The 19,464-nt window shown below is 32.6% G+C and overlaps 1 long non-coding RNA gene across 1 annotated transcript in view; it reads right to left on the bottom strand.

The window, feature by feature from the left end:
• Positions 1 to 376: 376 nt before the first annotated feature.
• LOC141544643 (uncharacterized) overlaps positions 377 to 19,464 on the bottom strand; it is an 83,045-nt gene continuing 63,957 nt past the window's right edge. Inside the window, exon 3 of the long non-coding RNA XR_012482727.1 lies at positions 377 to 526. This is a non-coding gene — a long non-coding RNA (uncharacterized LOC141544643). The remainder of the gene's footprint in view (positions 527 to 19,464) is intronic.

Consider the following 19,464-nt stretch of genomic DNA (forward strand, 5'->3'; position numbering starts at 1 on the left):
AATCTATTTTTGTTAAGTCTTCCCATTGTTTCTGGAGGCAGAGCTTAGTTTGATTCCAATTTTTTCAAATACTGAAGCTTATGAATTGTTCACATGCATCAATTGGATTTGCTAGACTACATGGTTGAATATGGCTAGAACCAATGGCCATATTTGACCTACATATAACTTCAAATAGTGTAAAAATGCGGACCAACTTCAGAGAAGTCATTATTTGTACTATTTAAGAGTTATCTGTATACCAATAGTACTGGCTGAAGAATCCTCTGTCCCCCTCCTTAAATGTTCTTTTTCCTTTGTGTTGTCCAATCATAAGGACTCCTCAAAAGATTCATGGGAAAGTAGAGTAAGGGAATTGTGAAAGATTTATCTTTTCCAAAGTCATTAGGTGGGACTGAGTCCAAACCTCAAAATGGATGAGCCCAGGTGATCTTGTAAATTTCAGAAGGTCATGAGACTCTGGAAGGCCACTAGATCTGTGGCTCTAGTGTTTACTGGAGTGGACAGTTGTGGTGGTAGCAGCAGGCTGGAAGAAAAAGAAGAATTAGCATTTAAGAAAAAGGAGACACTGGAAAAAAAGATCTGCATTGGAAATACACACACACACACACACACACACACATACACAGCGTTTGCTTGAACCTTGTTAATGAAAAAGGTGAACTCATTAATTTGAACAATTGTTGAACTGAGTTATGTGTGAAGACTTACTTTAAGCCTCCTGAAAGATAGTTATAATTTACAACTTGGCTTACAAATGAATTTACAAGTCCTATTTAAATTGTTCTTTTAATGCACACTCGAGTTCCCTTATGCTCATCCTTGTTTTCTAGGGGGGAAGAAAATAAATTATCCTATTATCTAAGGCATGGAATAGCAGTTTTAATTTCTTTCCATGGAGGAAAATTTAGATTCTCCAAAGTAACACTTGTGTAAACACTAGCTATTTTCCCTTTGAAGCAGGGGTAACAGTGAGGAGAAGGGAGAGGGAGAAGCCAATGCATGTTCTAAAGGCTTCCAATTTTATTGCTTTTTCCTGCTATTTCAATGTCAGACTTTTCCCAAAATTGAATCTTGGGAAAAGGGTGAAGGCAGGTGAAAGGGAAAAAAATAGTGAAGGTTCAGATTCTTTGTGGCTTTTGCCAAGGGGCATGTAGCTAACCATTTCAATTGATGTGGGGATGTTAGCACAATTTTGGAACCTTTGCATTTGTAGGGCTCAGTGGATTGAGTCCAAGACAGGGAGTGAGAAAGATCATAATTGTTTACTATGTATATGACAATAGACAAGACGCTTACCTTCAGTTTGCCTCAGTTTCCTCATCTGTAAAATGTGGAAAATAATAGCAACTACCTCCCAGCATTGCTGTGAGGATCAAATGAGCTAATATTCACAAAGTGCTTAGCACAGAACCTGGCATGTAGCACTATGTTAGTCATGATGATGATGATGATGATGATGATGATGATGATGATAATTATTAGAGAAGATGTTCCTTAGAGGATTCTTGTGAAGTTGTGGGAGGCTTTCTATATACCGTCGAGTGCAGACTTCATTAGCTAGATTTCTGGTAGGTCCTCTAGATTTCCTTTGACTTTTTTGGGTATTTCCTCTAGCACTAACCTTAAGAATATTGTAAGGTGCCAGAAGTAATGGATATCATCCTTTATTTTCAAAGAAGACTAAAATGACATTACTGTCTTCACGTCAGCTTAGCATATCCAACTGTGGCTGATGAGACCAATACAACCTTGGAATCCTGTGCCACAGGCCAGACACAAATAATCCTCATGAACATTTGAGGTGGCTTCTCTGGGGCTAATTCAATCCTGTTTTGCTCATAGAGCACATTTTTCTGATGTGAGTACACCATGCTAAGTGGTACTATGCCAGTGTCTCCCATGACGTGCAATTAATTCTAAAGGTCTTGAGAGTATCTCTGTATTGCTTTTTCTGGCCACCTTGTGAGTGCTTATCCTGTTCCCCAATAAAAAATATTTTGGCAAGTGTCCATAAGGCATTCAAAACAATGTGGTCAGCTCAAAAGAGTTGTACTCTCTCTAGTAGTTTGGATGATTGGCAGGTTAGTTCAAGAAAGGCCCTCAGTGTCTAATATTTTATGCTATTTGATAGGAGCCTCAAATTCTTCTTAAGACTATTCTAATGGAAGTAATTCCATTTTTTGGCATGGTGCTGATATACTGTTCAACTTTCACAGACATACAGCAACAAGGCAAGCACAACAGCTCTGTAGCCCTTTGGTTTGATTGTCAGTCTAATATGTCTTATCTGCCAAGCTTTCCCTCAGAGCCTCTCAAACAGTGAGCTAGCTCTGGCAAAGAATGTTCCAATTCCATAATCAATGGCAAGATAAGAGAATTTATCCACAGCATTCAAAGCTTCTCTATTTGCTGGAACAATGTTTCCACATATGGATGATGTGGTGCTGGCTGATGGAGCAACTATGAATTAGAGAATCGATCCATACTTGGTTGCATCTCAGTTTCACAGACTATACTGAGTGCACAATTATCTGCAACAAAATAGAAACAAATGTTTATACCAAAATGGTTGTAATTACAGTAGCAGTTGTGAGCTATTGCTGAGGGAATCGTTTTCATGGGGAGAGGAGGAGAGATGGAAACTATGAAGGAAGTGGCCCTACCCAAATCAAAATCAGAGACTCTCCAGGTAAAAAGCAAAAAGATATTATGATCTCATAAGAAATGGGAAATCCCAACAGATTTTTCAACCAACACCTTTACTGCCTGCTGTGCTAGACCTTATGCGGAGTGAATAGAGAGTATCATTGACTGATTGGGCTTCTGTGGAGCCAGGAGAAATTAGCAAAGTTCATTTTCTCTTAGGCAGAATAGTAACAAGTTTAGGGAAACTAGTTTTATACTCAGTACCACTATTAATATTTCTCATGGATTTGAATTCTTGTTCCTATTGCCATCTCTCCAGACAGAGAATGGTTTGTAGTCTGGAGATGTTTAACAGAATGACTCTCTTGCTTTGATTTTGTAAAGCTATTGTCCAGTGCTTTATCCACTGAGAGCAAAAGGGTGAATGGGCTTCAAGAAAAAGTTGTATTCTTCTCTGTTTTGGCCACTTTAAAGTTAATTTTCAAGGAGAAGAATGTCTTAGAAATAAAATCTGGGGAAAAAATTAATACAAAGAAAGAAGTGATAATAGCAAGTCTAGAAAGGAACAAAAAATCTGAATACTTATCAATTGGTACAAGATAAAGTGAACAGAACCAGGAAAGCAATTTATACAACAGCAAAATGTTTTGTTTTGTTTTTTTAATCTTCATTTTATTTTGTTTTTCTGTTAACAAGCATTAATTTTCTTTCCCTCCCAGGACTTTCCCCTTTTGAAAGAAAAACAAAAGCAGAAACAAAACCAGGGTATTAAACATGAATACTCAAACCAAACTCATCCCCACATTGTCCCTGCCCATAAATGTATCTATTTTTTTTTTTTTGTGGTGATAAAAATTTGCAATAAAGGAAAACTGAAGCCCATGATTTTAATCTTAAGCATGTTCAATTTGTTATCAAAACTAATATTGCCAATGAAGAATGATCAATGGCTTCTCAGTAGCCAAAGAAATTGATCAAACATTCAGAGTAGTTATTTATGCAAATGATTACATAGGGTGCAATGATGCAAATTAAATTAAAACTGTGATTCTTTTAAAGCAGGGTTGTATGGTGGACTTAAATGTTATTAAACCATGCTGACTTGCAAGATCCCAATCTAAGGATTTATAGCAATGGGGAAAATTGAGTTGAACCACATCCTTTGGAAAGTCCCATACCAGATACCACTTGACAACAGAGACACCCAAATTATTAGGCAAATTATCTCCTCACCAGATTGATTCATCTATCACTTGTTTTCCTTATTTCCCTCCCTCCCAATGTACAACGCAACTTTCATCAAAGCAGATTATGATTATGCTTTATTTATATATCATTGTTCAGCTGTCATCCAATTGATGAATACATTGATATCTTTGACCTCCTGTTTCCCCCGCGGCCCCCCCCCCCCCGCCAAAAAAAAGCGTTTCTTATTTTTATTTTTATATTCGTGGGTCCTTTTTCTCATTTTCCATCTCTTTCACATATAGGCTTAATGTGTCACTAAGTGAAAGGTATTCATGATTTAAGTATATACATACACAAAGTATACTTTGGGGCATAAGTCTGAAATTGCTCTGCATAATTTCTATACTAGCTCACAATTCAGCCAACAATACATTAATATAAGTAATTCTACATTTTCTCCTCCAGAATTTTTTTCTTTTTTATCTTTTCCCATTTAGTAGTTATAAGCTATGACATCAGACATATTCCAGTTTTTCATTTATCTAATTACTAATGACACAGGACATTTTCTATATGGCTATAACTTGTGTTTTTTTTTTTTTCTCCATGGAAATTTATGTCATATATTTTTCTTTTTAAAAACAAATATGATACTTTAATGTTTATTGAGCATTTTATGTTCTTATGATTATGCACATGCATTCATTTTATTTTATTATTTTTATGAACTGCTGCCAAAGCAGTGCCTACAGGAAAAAAATATTTCTTTTTAATTTTTTAAATTAAGACTTTTTTATTTATAAAACATATGCATGAGTAATTTTTCAACAGGGAGCCTTGCAAAGCCTTCTGTACCAAATCATCCCCTCCTTCCACCCATGCCCTCCCCTAGATAGCATGTATTCTAAAACATGTTAATATGTTAAAATATAAGTTAAATTCAATATATTTATACAGTTATCTTGTTGAACAAGAAAAATCAGAACAAAAAGGAAAAAAATACTAGGAAAGTAATCAAAATGCAAGCAAACAACATATGCATTCATTTTACATAAATTTCTATGTGCATTTTGTTGGGAGAAAAAAAAAAACCAGAAAAAAACGAGAAAATCATGAGAAAAAAACAGAAGACAGAAACAAGGTGAAAATAGTATATGTTAGTCCACATTTAGTCTCTATAGTTCTTTCTTTAGATGTGGATGCCATTTTCTATCCAAACTATACTGAGATTACCTTGGATCTGTGAATTCCTGAGAAGAACCAAGTCTATTATAGTTAATCATGGAATAATTTTATTGCTATGTGCAGTGATTTTCTGGTTTTCTTTGATTTACTCAGCATTAGTTCATGTAAATCTTTCCAGATTTTTAATAAACAAGCCTGGGCAGCATTTTTTAAAGAACAATAATATGCAATCACTTCTATATAGCAAAAGTTATTAAGCTAGATATCTACTCTTTTTTCCCCCAATACTTTATTACCACAAAAAGAGCTATTATAAACATCTTAAGCATCTAGGTAATTTGTATTCTTTTGTGATTTTTTTTTTGAGACACAAACCCAGTAATGGCTCTGTTCAATCAAAGATTATGCACAATTTGAATGTCTTTTGGACATAGTTCCAAATTGCTCTCCAGAATGGTAATATCAAATCACAACTCCACCATCAATGCATTAGTGTACCTATTTACCCATATCCCTTCTAATCTTTATCATCATATTTTTCTGTAATCTTAGCCAATCAGATAGGAATAAGATGGTACCTCAGGATGGTTTTAATTTGCATTTCTCCAATCAATAGATATTTAGAACATTTTCCATAAGTCTATATTTGGATTTAAATTCTTCATATACCAATTGTCTGCGCATATATTTTGACTATTGTTCAATAGGTGAATAGCTTGCATACTTATGATTTGAGTCAATTCTCTATATATTTTATAAATGAGGCCTTGAACAGAAAAACTGGATGTAAAAATTATTTCCCAGCTTTCTACTTCTCTTATAACCTTGGCTGCACAGCTTCTATTAAAAAGTTTTTTAATTTAATGTCAAAAATTATCTACTTTACATTTTATAATGTTCTTTGCATCTTATTTGGTCATGAAATTTCCCTTTTCCAAATGAATTAATGGTAAATTATCTCTTGCTCTCCTGATTTGCTTTTAACTATCAAGCCTTATGCTTAATTCATGCACCCATTTTGATCAACATAGGATCAAGAAGTGCGATGTTGAGTTTTTGGCATACTATATTCCAGTTTTTTTTCAGCAATTTGGACAAAGAGTAAGTTCTTATTCCAGAAGCTAGAGTCTTACAGGGGTGGAGCTAAGATGACAGAGAGGACACACATTTCTTTCTGACCTCCTCTCACAACCCTCAGACTAATTCACAAATCCAGCTTCTGAATTAGTTCTGGATAGCAGAATCCACAAATATTGGGAGTGCAACAAATTACCAGCAGAAGATAATTTCAAAGATAACCAGAAAAGGTCAGTTTCAATCCCACACAGAGGTAAGTGAGCCAATTGCAAGCAGGTGGAACACAGACACCAGGGCAGAGAGCACAGATGGGGGTGGTGCAGACTCTGTGCTGCAGAAAATCTACAGGAAGGGATCTACAGCAGTGTTAGCCACTCTGCCCTGGTTGCAAGCTAGTAGATCAGCAGAAAAGTTAGAAAACATCCAACACAAACACAAAAAGGTAAATAGTAAATCTTAAAACTCCAGAATCTCATGGGACCTGGCCATGCCCACCCAGCACTGGGAGTGAGTCAGCACAGTCTCAGTGCAGCTGCAGCTGTTGCTGCTTGTAGAGAAAGCTTGGAAAACCTCACCTGCCCTAAAAACAAACATTATTTTTAAAAATGAGTTTAAAAAGCAGAGAACTCTCGCTATAGACAGTGAAAGAGAAGAACAGATTTCAAATCTTGAGAAGACTAAAAGCAGATCATCTCCAGATGAAGCCTGACATAAATTGGTCGCCATCACACAAGCCTCTCCTAAAGGAAAAGAAAAAGTATCTTTAAAAAGAGCTGGAAGCAAAATAGGAAGGGAAATGAAAACTTGGCAAGAGGATTTGGAAAAAGCTTATAATTCATTAAAAAAATAGATTTAACAAAATAGACAAACTCCCAGAAAAACAGAATTTGTGAAATGGAAAAAAAAATCCCATAAACAAAACAACTCATTTAAAAATTCAATTGAAAAAATACAAAAAGTAGGGGGGAAAAGTAAACGAAGAAAATAATTCATTAAAAATAAATTCAGAACTGAGCAAATGGAAATGAATGACTGAATGGACTATCAAGAATCAGTCAAGTAAAACAAAAACAAAAAAAATGTAAAAAACCTTGGGAAAACGATTGATCTGGAAAATAGGTCTAAGGATTATTGGGCTTCTGGAAAACCATGATTTAAAAAAAAGAGCCTAGACACTTTTTCAGGAAATCATCAAAGAGAATTGCCCAGATGTCATAGTTATCAAAAGGTAAAGTAACCATTGAAAGAATTCACCAAATACCTCCTGAGACTCCAAAATTAAAATTCCAAGGAATACTGTAGCTAAATTTCAGAACAATCAGACCAAGGGAAAATATATTACAAGCAGCCAGAAAGAAACAATTCAAATGCCAAGGAGCCACAATAAGGATTACTTAGGATCTAGCAGCTTCCACCTTAAAAGAGTGAAGGACTTGGAATATCATATTCTGAAGGGGAAAGTAACTTGGAATGCAGCCAAGAATAAATTACCCTACCAAACTGAGCATTTTCTTTCAGGGAAGAAGATGAACATTAAATAAAACAGTTGAATTCCATTTATTTCTCATGAAAAGACCAGAGCTGAACAGCAAATCTGACTTCCAAATATAGAACTCAAGAGAAACATAAAAAGGTAAAAAGACAAGAACTCTTGAGAACTGTATTTCTGTTATGGATAGACATAGTGTTGTATAATTTGATTTTACTGTTATAAAAATAGAGGTGGAAAGGTGATTGTACTACAAAAACACGGAAATGAGGGAAATCATACCTTCATAAGTGGCAAAGAAGCTTGAGTTTTCCCGTTTAAGAAAATAGCACCTTCCTATAGCCATAGACTATTGTGTCTTGTATACCCAACCTATTCTATTGCTCTACCAGTCTATTTCTCAAGCAGTATCAAATACTTTTGATGACTGCTCCTTTTATAATAGAGTTTTAGGTTTGGTATTGGTAGACTACCATCCTTTGAATTTTTTCCCATTAATTCTCTTAATATCCTTGAATTTTCTGTTTCCAGATTCATTTTGTCATGCCTTATAAAATAATTTTTAGGCAGTTTGATTTGTATGGCCATAAAGTGAATTAATTTAGACATAATTGTCATTTTTATTATGTTAACTTGGCCTAACAAAGAGCAACTTTCTTTGTGTGAAAAGTGTTTGGAAATTGTGTTCTTATAGACACCCAGGAAATTTATTTTCTCTAAAGTCATTTTAAATGGAATTTATCTATCTCTTGTTACTCAGCATTTTTGCCAACATGTAGAAATATTGATGATTTATTTCAGCTTATTTTGTATCCTACAACTTTGCTAAAGTTATTTCAAGTCATTTTTGGTGGATTATCTAAGTAGACCATCATTTCAAGTGCAAAAAGTGATGAGTTTCTTTCTTCATTGCCTATTCTAATTCCTTCTAGTTCTGTTTTCTTATTGCTAGAGGCTACATTTCTAGTACAAAATTGAATGTAATAAATGGGATCTTTGTTTCATCACTGATGCAATCGGGAATGCATGCACCTTTTTACATTAGAAACAATACTTGCTAATAGTTTAAGAAAGAAGATGCTTATAATTTTAAGAAAAAATTCCATTTATTCATATAGCCTGAAGTGATTTTAATATTAATGGATGCTGTATTTTGTCAAAAGTTTTTTTCTGCATCTATTGAAATTATATGATTTCTGTTACCTTTCTTACTGATATGGTCAATTATGGCAATAATTTTCTTTATATTAAACCAGCTCTGCAGTCTAGGCATAATTCATATTTGGTCACAGTGTATTGTCCTGTTAATAAATTGTTGTAATGTTTTTGGTTACATTTTGGTGACAAATTATATGTATATATAGATTATATATATATATATAATATCTATATATACATATATATTATATATATACATATTATATATACACATATATTATATATATACATATATATATGTATATATATGTATATATATACACATATATATATATATATACATATATATTTGTTTTGGCTTGTCTTGTGTCTTGGTTTAGGTATCAGCACCATATTTTTGTATAAAAGGAAGTTGGAGTTGTTTTATGAATGATTGGTGTAATTGATTTGTAAATGCATCTGGGCCTCGGGAATTTTTTTTTCCTTAGGGAATTAACTGATGGCTTGTTCAATACCTCTTTTAAAAACAGGAATATTTAATGCTGCTTCTTTTGTTAATGTGGGCACTTAATATTTTTGTTAATATTCAACCATTTCAATTTGTCAGATTTATTAGACAAAATAGATCCTAATTAGTGCTTTAATCTCTTCTTCAATAGTAAGTTAAAACTTTTCATTTTTCATGGTAGTAATTTTTTTTTCTTTTTCTAATTAAATTAACCAAAATTTATGTATTTGGTTGACTTTTTCATAAAACCAATTATTAATTTTATTAACTAGTTTAATAATTAGTTCAATTGTTTTATTCCTTTCAATTTTATTCATCTCTTCTTTGATTTTCAGTACTTCTAATTTGGTATTTGATTTTTTTTAAATTATTCTTTTCTCAGCTCTTCTACTTCCATGATTCTCTTTCTCAATTTTATTCATGCAAGCATTTATAAATATAAAATTTCCCCTAAGAACTATTTGACTATCTCACAATATTATGTAATTGTCTCATTGTCATTCTCTTGAATGAAATTTTTGTTTCATTCATTCATTCTTTAGGATTAGTTAATTTGTAATTATTTTTAGTCTATCTTTCCCTGGACCTTTACTGAATTTAATTTTTATTGATTTTATCAGAAGAGGATGTATTTACTATTTCTACCTTTTTGCATTTCTTTATGAGATTTTTTGGTGCTATAGAACATCTTATCAAGACTTTTTTCCCCTTTATTAGGTCTGTTTTAGCTTTTTGCTAAAACTGGATGCAGATGGCATTTTCTGTCCAGAGACTATTGGAATTGCTTTGGATCACTGAACCTCTGAGAAGAACCAAGTCTTTCATAGTTGATAATTGTGAATTCTTGCTGTTACTTTATAAAACTTATTTCTGGTTCTTCTGGTTTGGCTCAGCATCAGTTCATGTAAATTTTTTCAGGCCTTTCGAAAATCACCTTATTCCTCATTTTTTACGCAACAATAATATTCCATTATCTTCATATGCCACAATTTGTTCAGCCATTCCCCAACTAGTGGGTAGATACTCATCTTTCATTTCTTTGCTATTACAAAAAGATATATCACAAACTTTTAAAAAATATAAATGCGGGTCATTTTCCTTCTTTTATGATTTTCTTAGGATACAGACCCAATAATGGCACTGTTGGGTAAAATATATGCAAGTTTAATAGTCCTTTAGTTCCAGATCGCTCTCCAGAATGATTGGATCATTTCAACATTCCACCACCAACAGTTTTTCCACAAACCCTCCAACATATATCATTATCTTTTCCTGTCATCTCAAGTCAATCTGAGAGGTTTGAGATGGCATTTCAGAGTTGTTTTAATGTGCATTTCTCTAATCAATAATCATTTAGAGCATTTTAATATGAATTTAGATGAATTTAATTTCTTTTTTTTACATTTTGTTTTTTTTAATTAAAGCTTTTTTATTTTTTTTATTATTATTGTAGCTTTTTATTGACAAAACATATGCATGGGTAATTTTTCAACAGTGACCCTTGCAAAAACTTCTGTTCCAACTTTTTCCCTCCTTTCTACCACCTCCCCTAAATGGCAGGTAATCCTATACATGTTAAAGATGTTAAAGTATATGTTAAATTCAATGTATACATATGTATACATATTTATACAGTTATTTTGTTGCACAAGAAAAATCGGATTTAGAAAGAAGGTAAAAATAACCTGTGTTTTTTCGCTGGGTGTAGCTGGTTCTGTTCATTGCTGATCAACTGGAACTGATCTGGATCATCTCATTGCCAAAGATAGCCACTTCCATCAGAACTGATCCTCGTATCGTTGAAATGTATAATGATCTCCTTGTTTTGCTCATTTCACTTAGCATCAGTTCCTGTCTCTCCAAGAGATGGCTTTAATTTCATCATCTCTTCATATCCTTTGACCATTCATAAATTGAAGAATGACTTCTATTCTTATAAATTTGACACAGTTCTTTATATCATTTAGAAATAAGTCTTTTATCAGAAACACTGGCTGTGAGATTTCCCCAACTTTGTAATTTTCTTTTAATCTTGTTTCTGTTGGTTTTGTTTGTGCTGAAACAATATAATGTAATGTAATCAAAATGGTCTATTTTGCATTTCATAAGGTTCTCTAGTTCTCTACTTTTAAATTCCTCCTTTCTTCAAAGATTTCATAGGCAAACTATCCCTTGAGCTTCTAATGTGTCTATGGTATCGATCTTTATGCCCAAATCATGTACCCATTTTCACTTCTAAGCCACCATTCTTTGTCTTTTTTTCATTAATTCACTTGATATTCTTCCCCTTTTGTTTAGGTGATTTTTAAAAAAAAATTCTAGCTCTACAGAATAAATTTGGCAGTTTTATTGGTATAACACTTAACAGAAAGATCAATTTTAGGTAGAATTTTCATTTTTCTCATAATAGCTTGGCCTAACTATGAACAATTGATATTTTCCCAATTGTTTAGACTTTACTTCATTTGTGTATGAAGTGTTATGTAATTGTGTTCATATAGTTCCTGGGTTTGTCTTGACAGAAAGACACCGAAATATTTTATTTGGTCTACAGTTATTTTAAATCAAATTTCTATTTATTGCTACTGGACTTTGTCAGTGATATTTAGAAATAATGATTTGTATGGGTTCATTTTATATCCTGCAACTTTGCTAAACTATTAACTTTTCAAGTAGGTATTAGGCAATTTTCTAATATTCTCTAAGTATATGATCATTTCATCTTCAAAGAGTGATAGTTTTATCCCCTCATTGCTTATAGGAATTATCCTTTCATTTATTTTTCTTTTCTTAGTTAAAGTCAATATTTTTAGTACAATGCCAAATAAAAGTGATGATAATAGGCATCCTTATTTTGTCCCTGATCTTATTGGGAATATGTCCAGCTTCACTCCATTACAAATGAAACATCCTGTGGGTTTTAGATACTGCATATTATTTTAAGAAAAAATTTATTCCACGCTCTCATGTTTTTAATAGAAATAGGTGTTGTCCTTTATCAGAAGATTTGTTGGCATCTGTTGAGATTATCATATGATTTCTCTTAGTTTTGTTATTGATATTTTTGATTATGGCAATAGTTTTGTTGATTATGGCAATAGTTTTCCTGATACTGAACCATCCCTGCATTCCTGCTATAAATCCCACTTGGTCCTAATGGTTATCCTGCTGATATGTTGCTGTAAACTCATTAATTTATTTAAAATGTTTTATTCATTAGGGAGATTGGTCTGCAATTGTCTCTCTCTGTTTTGGCTCTTCCTGATTTAGATTATCAGTTCCATATTTGTATCATAGAAGGAATTTAGCAGGAATCCTTCTTTGCCTGTTTTTTCCAAACAGTTTATTTAGTATTAAAATTGTTCTTTAAATGTTTGGTAGAATTCATCTGTAAATCCATATGAACCTGAAGATTTTTTTTTCTTAGGGAGTTCATTGATAGCTTGTTCAATTTCTTTTTTTCTAAAAGGAGACTATAATAATAATTAATTTCCTCTTCTATTAATCTGGAAAATTTATAGTTTTTGTAAATATTCATCCATGTCAGTTAAATTGTCAGGTTTTCTGGCATAAAGGTGAGCAAAATAGCTCCTTTATTTTTGGTCTGTTCACCCTTTTCATTTGTGATTAAAAAAAAAAAAAACCCTATCACTATTTTTCTGATCAATTTAACCAAATGTTTTATTCATTTTATTATTTTTTTCCATAAAACCAGCTCTTACAATAGTTTTCTTAATTTCAATTAAGCTCTTTGCATTCCAGAATATCTAATTTGGTATTTAATTGGGACTTTTAAATGTTGTGCCTTTTTTAGTTGCATGCCCAATTACACTGAAATTTACTCATTGCCATGACAGGACACAGTAGGATTGGCATTGCTCTATGAAAAGTAGTTTTTACCATATATGTCCAAGCATTAGTAATAATCCCAGTCTTAGAGTGAGAAGATTTAAGGTTCAAGTCTCCAGTCTCCTACTGTTATAGCGCAGATTGAGAACTGGAAGGCACTGCAGGGGCCCAGGCCTAAGCCTCTAATATGTCTGTAAGAGATGTGTTAATTTTCATAAAGTTGCTAAATCACCTTCTAGGTAGGGATGTGGCTTAGTGAATAGTCAAGACCACCTGAATTTGAATCTGTTCTTGGGCTCTTGGCTAACTGTCCAAATGATCTAGACAAATCACCTAACCTCTTTTATAGCTTGTTTACTCATTTGCAAAATAATTATGAGTAGTGCTTTTCTCACAAAATTTTTGTGAGCAGGTTGTGAGATAATGTATGACAGATAACTGCTATGAAAACGTAACATGCTACATAAATATTAGCCATTGTTATTTTATGATAATTTTACTTAAACTTACTACTTTACTTTTATGTATTTTGTAGGACAAAGGAAAGATAGCAGTAGATAGATACTCTTGATGGCCTCACTCAGTCACCTGAGACACACAGAGAGGATTGTAATTTACCTTCCTCAAATTATACTAAGGGTAGGAATAGTTTTAAATTTTCTAATGGAATACCAGTGTTAAACAGAAATGGAATCTGTATTAATATGCAAGAAAACAACACAAGTTCTATTCCATTGACCCATAGTATAATAGAGGTGACTTTGTGTTCTCTTGGAGGCTCTGGCATTGGTGTCTAATATCTGACAGGCTTTACCAAGCTAAAAAGGATGATTTTGGCTTCAGGGTGATGATTTTTCAGCTACAGAAGTTCTCAAAGATGAGTTACTACTTGTTTCAATGAAAAAAGAATTACATACCTATTGTGTGCCAAATACACAAACTTTAGATTAGAGAAAGTCCTTGTTCTCAGAGAGTCCTTGTTCTCTGCTAGGGAGATAGAGCCTACACAGATAACTTAACACAGATAATAGGAAAAAATAGATACTTAACAGTTTAATATTTATTTATTTAACAGTATTAACAATTTTAAGTATTTATTGTTTAACAGTTTATATTTACTTGGGATTGTATTATTTAAGTCATATTGCTATGTGAGGTATAAAATGGAAAAGAAAATAAATTATCAAGATTTTAAAAAAATTTATGAAGGTAGCATTTATGCTGTGTTTTAAAGGATGGACATGAATTCATTAGGTCACGGAAGTCCAAGAGGACTGGAATGAAAATGTCAAAGATGGAAATTGTGAGCAAAGAGGCAGGAAAATGACGGTGAAAAATCAAGTTTTACTGGACATAATATAGCAAAAATAAGTAAATATTAAAAGATAAGTTATTAAAATTGTAGGAGGACTAGCTTTGTATGTATAACCAAATCACTTAATCTTGAGTTCATTTTCTTAATCTGTAAAAGACTTACTTCACAGGATAATTTTGGGGAAATTATATTGTAAACCTAAATGTTCTACATTACTTAATGTGTATTATACATATTGAATTCAAGCATAAGGTGTATGAATTTTACTTTGTTTATAATAGAAAAGCACTGAAGAGACTGACATGATTAGGTGATTAAAGCGATCTCTTTCATGGAAAGAATAAGTAAAATAGTAGAATCTTTCTCTAAGTGACCAAAAATATTAACAATCTCACCAAATTTCTGCCTACTTTTTATAATTCTTCTATCAATCAGCATGGCATATATGATAGTGAACTAGACATGATGCCATAAATACTTAAGTGCAAATTCTGCCTTATCTACCCACTAACTGTGATTCTCAAAGAGTCGTCTAATTTCTCTGTGCCTGCTTGTGGCTTCTTTTGCTTTAAATCTTGCATCTTAGATATTCTTTACTGTCATTTTCACTACCAAATATAATCAGTTCCTTTAACAACCCTGTTCTCCCTACATCCTTGCTGCTTCAATTCTGTTGAATATTGAAACATATAGAGAATTGAAAGTTGCCAAGGAAAACCCAATAACCAAATCTGTTAAATTTGTAACTTGATCAGGTATACTTTTCTAGTTCTGAGTTAGGTCTAAATTTAGCTATTGTTCCTTCTGCAGAATAATGTACCTGGGTTTTGTAACAGTTATTTTCCTAATGCACAGATGTTTTTGTTTTTTGTTTTTTGTTTTTGTTGTTGTTGTTGTTGTTGTTGTTTTTTTCTTACTTTGTTGTGGCATTTCTGTTATCTTTTGGTTTAAGGTACCAGAAATCTGGCTAATGATTAAATGAGGAAGGATATTGCTGTGTATGAATAATTTATAGTATAAATCTCTAAAAGACAAGCATTATTTCCATGTAACTATTTGAGGTTAAACACATTTATACTTTTAAAGTAATTTACCATATTTGTAATTTATAGATATAAATTATAAATTAAATATATAACATATTAATCTTATTGTTCCCATTCACAGTATACATGTTTACTTTTCACTTATTTTTCTTATATTAAAAGGACTTCTAAGGTTTCAAATAGTGGTATTTAATAGCTTTTTTTAAAATAAAGTAATGTGTAACATAGAGATTCTCTTTAGTGGTCTACACTAACCCAAAATAGGTTTTTTAAAATCTATTGAGAAAATGACCTTTTGGTATAATCTTAGAGTCTATTTTATCAGAGCCAAAGGATCTGAATTCTAAATATACTGCTACTGCTGCACAGATTTAAACTCCTAATGTGTTTCTTTACCTTTGGGAAAATAAAGTATTTCTGACATATAAACTATCAGTACAATTTAAACATTCACAATGAACATGATTCAAAAGAGAATTTAAGCATTTGGTAAAGATAGTTATTGGACTACTGGACAAATTCTCAGAAAGGAGGAAAACCAGTTAAAGAATCAAAAAGCAGAATGTGATTGAGAACTCTATGAAGGCAGAAATAATTTCTAATTAGTGCCCATTCTTATTTCATCTTATTTTTGAAGCACAGATAGTCTTTAATTGACATATTTATCAAGTGCCTTGTATGAGATTATCATTGTTGTTGGGTACTGAAGCTCTAAAAGAGTGTTATCAGGAAGTTTATATTCTGAATGAGAATACAGGATGTAAATACAAAAGTAAATACAATAATGTCATGGAAATGTTGAGCACTAAATGAGGCATGGTTTTCAGGGGAAAACAGTAGCAGCAACTTCATAAGATACTGAAGCAGAATTTCAAAGAAACAAGAAATTCTAATGGAGGGGAGGTTAGGAAAGCAGCAGTGCAGTCCAGGCTGAGAAGACAACCAACACTAGGAGGTGGCTTTAGGAAATAGATTTCTCTGTTGTCCTGTGTAGAAGCAAAAGTAGGACAACTTGATTAGATTGTAGACTGCAAGGAGGTGAATAATGTATAATAAGGTCAGAAAGGTAGTTTCTGTTGCTGATATGCCGTAAATATCAGCTTTCTTCCAAATCCTCAGTAAATGTCCTAGTCCCCTGCTATACACAAAATACTTTGTGAAACTTTAGGGCAGATAAGAGAAGAATGTGACATGGCCTGAGCTGTTATAGAGCTTACACCCTTGGAAATGATACTGTTTTTCTTGGTGATCTCATCGGCTGCTCATGACTTACATTAATACCCTTGTGGAGGAAAGATTTCCACAGTGATATATACTCAGCCCTAGAGAGACACTAGAGCTCCTTCCATATGTCACAAATGTTTTGGTTATTCATTTTTTTTAAATTATTATAGAATTTATCTATTTACAAGATATATGCAAGGTAATTTTTCAGTATTGACAATTGCAAAACCTTTTGTTCCAACTTTTCCTCTCCTTCACCCCACCCCTTCCCCCAGATGGCATCTTGACCAATATATGTTAAATATGTTAAAGTATAAGTTAAATACAATGTGTGCATACATGTCCAAGCAGTTATTTTGCTTTATAAAAAGAATTGGACTTTGAAATAGTGTACAATTAGCCTGTGAAGGAAATAAAAAATGCAGGCAGACAAAAATAGAGGGACTGGGAATTCTATGTAATGGTTCATAGTCATTTCCCAGAGTTCTTTCATTGGGTGTAGCTGGTTCAATTCATTACTGCTCTATTGGAACTGATTTGGTTCATCTCATTGTTGAAGAGGGCCATCTACATCAGAATTGATCATCATATAGTATTGTTGTTGAAATATATAATGATCTCCTGGTCCTGCTCATTTCACTCAGCATCAGTTCATTTAAGTCTCTCCAGGCCTCTCTGAAATCATCCTATTGGTCATTTCCATAATATTCATATACCACAATTTATTCACTCATTCTCCAATTCATGGGCATCCACTTAATTTCCAGTTTCTGGCCTCTACAAAGAGGGCTGCCACAAACATTCTTGCTCATACAGGTCCCTTTCTCTTCTTTAAAATCTCTTTGGTATCCCAAAGCTCAGTAATAACATTGCCAAATCAAAGGGTATGTACAGTTTGATAACTTTTTGAGCATAGTTCCAAATTGCTCTCCAGAGTGGCTGGATGTGTTCACAAATACCAACAATGTGTCAGTGTCCCAGTTTTCCCACATCCCCTCCAACATTGTGTATTATCTTTCCCTATCATTCTAACCAATCTGACAGGTGTGTAGTGGTATCTCAGAGTTGTCTTAATTTGCATTTTTCTGATTAATAATGACTTGGAGCATCTTTTCATATGAGTAGAAATAATTTCAATTTCCTCATCTGAGAATTGTCCATTTATCAATTGGAGAATGGTTTGATTTCTTATAAATTAAGAGTAAATTCCCTATATACTTTTGAAATGAGGCCTTTATTAGAAACTTTGACTGCAAAAATGTTTTCCCAGTTTATTGCTTCCCTTTGAATCTTATCTGCATTAGTTTTGTTTGTACAAATTTTTTTCAATTTGATATAATTAAAATTTTCTATTTTGTGATCAATAATGATCTCTAGTTCTTCTTTGGTCATAAATTCCTTCCTCTTCCACAGGTCTGAGAGGTAAACTATCCAATGATCTTTTAATTTATTTATAGTCTCATTCTTTATTCCTAGGTCATGAAACCATTTTGACCTTATCTTGGTGTATGGTGTTAAGTGTGGGTCAATGCCTAGTTTCTGCCATACTAATTTCCAATTTTCCCAATAATTTTTGTCAAACAGTGAGTTCTTATCCCAAAAGCTGAGGTCTTTGAGTCTGTCAAATACTATTATAAGAAATTGACTACTTGATCAGCAAAATAGGTTAGGTTCAAAGGACATTGTCTTGTCCTTTGAACCTAACCTATTTTGCTGATCAAGTAGTCTATTTCTTAACCAACACCAAATGGTTTTGGTAACCACTGCTTTAAAATATAATTTTAGATCTCGTACATGTAGCTTGGACACCTTCATCTGATTTATTTTTGATATAATTACATTGAAGTTCATGAACTTTTGTTTTTCCATATGGACTTAATTTTTTTCTAGGTCATTAAAATAGTTTTTTGGGAGTCTGATTGGGATAGTGCTAAATAAATGGATTAGTCTAGGTAGTAATGTCATCTTCATTATATTTGCTTGCCCTATCCAAAGGCATTTAATTGTTAATTATTTAAATTTAAAATTTAAATATTTTTCCAATTGGTTAGATCCGACATTGTTTGTTTGGAATATGTTTTGTAGTTTTGCTCATATAGTTTCTGATTTTCCCTTGGCAGATAAGATTTCTAAATATTTAATACTTTCGATAGTTACTTTAAATGGAATTTGTTATTCTAAAGTATTGGATTTTGTTAGTGATATATAAGAATGCTGATGATGGTTTATTTTTTATCCTGCAACTTTGATAAAGGTGTGGATTATTTCTAATACCTTTAGATATTCTACTAGAATCTAGGGTTCTCTAAGTATACCATCATATCATCTGCAAAGAGTAATTTGGTTTCCTCATTACCTATTCTAATTGCTTTAATCTCTTTCTAGACTCATTACAAAGCTAGCATTTCTAATACAATATTGAATAGTAATGGTGATAGTGCACAACCTTGTTTCCATCCTGATCTTATTGAGAATGGTTCCAGTTTATCTCCATTAAATATGATGCTTACTGATGGTTTTCAACAGATACTACTGATTATTTTAAATAAAAGTCCATTTCTTCCTATACTCTTAAGTGTTTTTTAATAGGAATGGATGTTGGATTTTATCGAATGCTTTTTCTGCATCTATTGAGATGATCATATAGTTTTTGTTAATGTGGTTATTAATATGGTCAATTAATACTTTTTCTAATATTCAACCAGCACTGTATGCCTGGTATAAATCCTACTTGATCATGGTGTATTATTCTGGGGATGATTTTCTGTACTCTTTT

This window comes from Sminthopsis crassicaudata, chromosome 5, assembly GCF_048593235.1.
Source record: "Sminthopsis crassicaudata isolate SCR6 chromosome 5, ASM4859323v1, whole genome shotgun sequence".
Taxonomy (NCBI): Eukaryota; Metazoa; Chordata; class Mammalia; order Dasyuromorphia; family Dasyuridae; genus Sminthopsis; species Sminthopsis crassicaudata.